Source organism: Galeopterus variegatus, unplaced genomic scaffold (assembly GCF_000696425.1).
Source record: "Galeopterus variegatus unplaced genomic scaffold, G_variegatus-3.0.2 Scaffold575, whole genome shotgun sequence".
In the NCBI taxonomy this organism is placed as follows: Eukaryota; Metazoa; Chordata; class Mammalia; order Dermoptera; family Cynocephalidae; genus Galeopterus; species Galeopterus variegatus.
The window spans coordinates 628,758-634,026 of NW_007726686.1; the positions used below are offsets into that span (position 1 = coordinate 628,758).

Here is a 5,269-nt window from a genome sequence, read left to right on the forward strand (position 1 = left end):
CCCCGCCCTGCCCTGCTCCAAGTCTCATTTTCTTATATATGAGATGGGGGAGATGGCGCTGACAATCACCCATTGCATTTCTATAGCACCTCTGCTGTCTGTGGACTTGTGCATTTCACATCCACATGACACTGGATCATGCCCACCACCTGGAGAAGAAGGCAGCATTAACATGAAAGAGTGGTGAGGATCCAATGAGAACTTCATCCATCCAGTCTCCATTCATTTTTATTCATTCTTTACTCCTCTATTTTTACTTATTTTGATCTTTTTTGTTTAAACTTCTAGAGTTGGGTGATTGCTTCTTTTGGCTTTAATCTTTCTTGTTTGATATTAAAAGCACGTAAAGGTATGAATTTTCCTCTAACAGATGCTTTGGCCATGGGGGGGTACTCAAAAAGTTCATGGAAAGATTCATATTATTTTTCAATTCTAGTTTTCCACCAATTTTTTGAAGTACCCTCATATTACACAGGTTTTGATCTATTGTTTTTATTGTAATTACTTTCTAAATAGTCTGTAATTTCAAATTTGATTTTCTCTTAGACCCAAGAGCTAGTTAGAAGAGTGCTTCCTAATTTCCAAGTACTTGGCTTTGGGGGTTTTCCTTTTCATGTTAACTTCCTATTTTATTATTTTATTTTTAAAAATTCATGAAAAAATAGATTAAAGGATAATTCAACAGCCACCAAAATAAAATAAAACAAAAAGATAATCCGAATCTTTCCATGAACTTTTTGAAGTACTTTCGTATTATGCTTAGAAAAAGTGACCTAAAAATTTCTATGTAAGGTATTTTTAACTTAGACACTTTTGATATTTTCTTTCTTTTTTTTTTTTTTTGCAGATTGTTTGGCCTGGATTTTACTATCTCCAAATACTGTCAGAATGATTCTTTTCCAAGCCATAAGTGCATAAGTACTGTGGTCGTCAGACCCTGGAAGTGCTGTGTTCCAGCTCACCAGACCTGTAGCTGCTTCGCATGCAGAAAAGCCGGGAGACATCAGGGGAAAACATCTTCAGAAAGTCCTTAATAGCAATGTAGTTTTTTTTAATGATTTAGACATTTTTCCCTCTTTGCCTTTCACGTGCAAATGTCCAGAATATAGAAAATAATTTCCCCACTGTATGCACTGATGAAAGACCTCACACCATGCACTTTCGTTTTCAGGATGTGGAAAAGCCGAATGGATGTCCAGTTGGCTTCCAAACACCACACTTGCAAGGGCAGAGCACTTGATTTGCCAGCCAGACCCTCCATTTCCCCAAGGAGAGGCCCAATAAACCTCCTGGAGCTTGGCTGCCTTCCACAGGGCGAAGTCGCTGACATGTCGTTTGTCAGAATCAGCTGGCTTCCTAGCTGGACCACAGCCTTGCTGACCAGTTTGCTGGACTCATCTCCTCTAGAACTCAGGTCGAAGCAGACATTGCCTTTTACTGTTGAATATGCATGCCTATGAGCAATCATTCCTTCAGTGAAAGAAATGATTTGGGGAATATTTTCAGTTACCCTTATGTACACTGTGGGTGGGAAAACCTTTACAACTGCCAGGTCTTGCTCAAAATCTTCCTCATAAAGACTGGTGAGAGGGGCCGACCCATGGCTCACTCGGGAGAGTGTGGTGCTGATAACACCAAGGCCATGGGTTCAGATCCCTATATAGGGATGGCCGGTTAGCTCACTTGGGAGAGCATGGTGCCGATAACACCAAGTCAAGGATTAAGATCCCCTTACCGGTCATCTTTAGGAAAAAAAAAAAAAAAAGACTGGTTAGAGAAGTGGGTGAAATAGTCATCTCATTGGCTCTTTTGACTACTTTATCATCCACATCTGTAATACTCATCACTATGACTGTTGCATCCAAAAACCTTGGTTAGGAGCCTTCCAATTATATCATATCTAACATATGAGCATGCACAGCCAAGGTGTGCATGATCATACACAGCTAGTCCACACCTATACCAGGAGGCTCCCTCTGTACCCACCACAACCAGAGGGTCCTTCCTTCTGGGCAGCTGTTGTACATCTGCATATCCCTGTCCCGTGGGCTGCAACTAGACCTGCGCACCTCCCCCTTCACCACCCATCCCACAGGCCCACAGCAACCATCGCATACGAAGCCCCGTGTGGCCCCAAGCAGCTGGGCAGCCAGGCAGGACCCGCACGTCTGCAGCATGCCCGTGGCTGGGGACAGGGATGGGGACGAGAAGGTGATGAGCTTGATGAGATTTTCTTGCAGTATCAATTTTTATAAATGTTCCGTGAGTACCTGAAAATAGTGTGAAGCAAAATACATCCATTCAAATCCTCCAAATAATTACTTATATACCTTTATCTGTCAAATTCTCAAACAGGTCTATTATGAATTTCCATTATGATTGTGGGAGTTTATCACTGTTATTTTGGGTGTGTAAAAGTTCATGGTTTTTATAACTTCTTCATGGATCGTGTTGCTTATTATGATTAACACTCATCTTTGTCCCACTTCATATTTTTGCCTTGAATTCTACTTTGCTTGGTGTTTGTATTACTACTTTTCCTTTTTTGTTGTTAATTACATTTGTCCGGTATATCACAACCAGTTATATTTTGGCATATTTTGTCTTCCCCTTTCTTGAGTTTTCCATGCTAATTCATTTTTCATTTGACTGGTGTATATCTCCAGAAATATTTTCAGAAAAGATACATTGGGTATATATCCCAAATCCTCATGTATCTTTCATTTGCCTTGCACGTTGATAAAAGTTCGGCTACACAGAGGATTCTACAGTCCCGATTCTCTTTCTTGAGAATTCTATAAACAGTGATTTCTATCACTCATGTTTTAGAAGAGAAACCCAAAACATACCTGATTGTCTTTGATTTAGATTGCAGGTTAGTTGGCTTTTTAGATATGATACTAGCAAGATTTTTATTTTCCCTTCGAAACACAGAAATTTCACCACACTTTCCATGGATTGAATTGGTACATTAACCTCTTTCTCCCCTGAAACTCCACTAAAACAAGAGTAAAGGAATAAAAATTTTAAAGCATATACCCACAAGGACAAAAAAGAAGAGAAGCAGCAGTAAGAAAAAATATTCTGGAAATTGAAAAACAAATGGAAGAATGGGAGCTCACTTAGCAGACCCAAGAAAGCTAAACCCCGAGTCAGTAGAGGGTAAAACTAAGAATCCCACTTCAAAGGACTAGGGAATTAGCAGCAGCAGGTACCTCTGGAAGTGGGAGTGAAGGTGGAAAATGGGGATATTGATTGAAAGTCTGTATAATATCAGTTTCCCTCCCTCACTCTCTGCAGCCAGATAGGTGCCCTTCATTTACCCTGGCAGAAGATTAGAAATTTATTCTCTGGAGACAGAGACTTTCTCTGTTCAGGATGACACCAGGCACAGTTGAAATCATGAGTACCATATTTAAAACAGAGAATTAAGTGGAAGTTTAATCACTAAATATTGAGAACTCTAGCTTCTTCTCCTCCACTTAGATTCTAGAGCTTGGGCAGCCAGGTTCACATCCCCCAGAAAAGCTTTCTCTGGACAAGGCCAAGAGAAAAGATCAATACTGACATTGGAAGTTCTCCCGGTGAAAACACTCATCTTGATCATCCTATGGTGAAATCTATGATGAACAAGCGCCCCGGAGCCTTCAGGAGGTTTTTTAGTTGGACAGGAGTGCACAGCCAAGGATCACCAAGAATTTGAGAAAAATCACTGATATGGAAGATTGAGGCCAAAACTAACACACAGAAAAAAGATTTAGAAAAAATGACTATATCAGGCAAATTTGTCTTAATATCTTCCAAGCATGAGAAAGCATTGCTTCCTTGAAATAAGAGTAGGTTGTTATTAAAAGGAAAATTCAGAAAACAAAGAATAACTCAGAAATTAAAATATCAATGCAGATGTGAACATTTCAGTGAGTAAATGAGAGAATATTTCTGGTCACCTGAAAACAATCAGCAGCTCAGAAGTGTCCAGAACAGAACGAAGCACAGAACAGATTTTTCAACGAATCAGTCAATGAAAGAGTGTATAAGGGAGCCCTTCTTCGCACCTTATGACCTACCTTCTGTGCCTCCTGGCACAGTCCTCCTGACCCAGGAACCCAAGTGGAGTCAGGACTTCATGGACAATGCCACGCTGGAGCCCTGGGGAGAATCATGCACCAGCCTGACAGTTTATACCCACAGGGACCTGCCGGTTGGCTTCTGTGTAGTAGCATTCATAAGCCTTAATTAAGCCTCACCATGTCCCTGTAGGGTATAAATTATGCCCTTTTTACAGATGGGAAAACTAAGATCTGGTTGACAAAGGGTGACTCCTAGGGGATGGGTCTAAAAGGAGAACCCACAGTTTGCGTCGTCTATTTAAGAGAGCTCTTGGCCTTCCCTTTCTATTTGCATTTTTTCCTGATCATAAAAATAGTTTATTTTGAAGAATTCAAACAGTTCAGAGGTAAAACAAACAAGGTAGAATGTGAAAGAACCTAGTAACCCTCCCTCTAGAGGTAATCATGGCCTACAGTTTGGTCCTCCGTATTACCCTTCCTCCATATTGCCTTTTCTATGCATATGTCAATGCATTTTTAAATAAGATTATTATTCTTCTATTTTTAAAAGAATTCATATATATTTATTCTTTTGGATGAAGTTTATAATCAACTTATCCAGCCACCCCCACCAACCTCATTAGGATCAGATAGTAATGGCATTAAATGTTTATATCAATGGGAAGAGTTAGTATTTTTCCAATAGCAAGTCTTTCCACCCATGAACATGATATTCTTTCTAGTTAGTCAGACTTTCTTTAACATCCTTTAGTAAATGTTTATATTTTTCTTTATTTATGCCTTATCTATACTTTTTTTTTTTTTTTTTTTTTTTGGGGGCTGGTCACTACAAGGATCCAAACCCTTGACCCTGTTGTTATAACACCATGCTCTAACCAACGGAGCCAACCAGCCAGCCCTGATGCATTTTGTTGTTTGTGTTGCTAATAAGAATGGGATCTTTTTTCCCCACTTTTCAATTAAGTTTTCTATTTGTTACAGCTGCAGCATAAAAGGAAACTATTCATTTATACACTTTATGGCACTTGCCCTCTTAGGCTTACAGTTTTAAAATTAACTCTCTTGGAATGTTTTATAGTTATTGTTTTTGTTTATTTGTTTGTTTTTTGGCAGCTGGACAGTATGGGGATCTGAACTTTTTGTTTTGTTTTTTTCTTTCAGAATATTTTAGTAAACACACATTCATTATAAATTTTGAT

General features: G+C 39.3%; 1 protein-coding gene and 1 pseudogene across 1 annotated transcript in view; both read right to left on the bottom strand.

The window, feature by feature from the left end:
- The window catches only part of LOC103588470 (chromosome unknown open reading frame, human C1orf177), a 29,997-nt gene that overhangs the window by 8,379 nt on the left and 16,349 nt on the right, over positions 1 to 5,269 (bottom strand). The window lies entirely within an intron of this gene.
- On the bottom strand, positions 931 to 2,177 carry LOC103588472 (annotated as a pseudogene).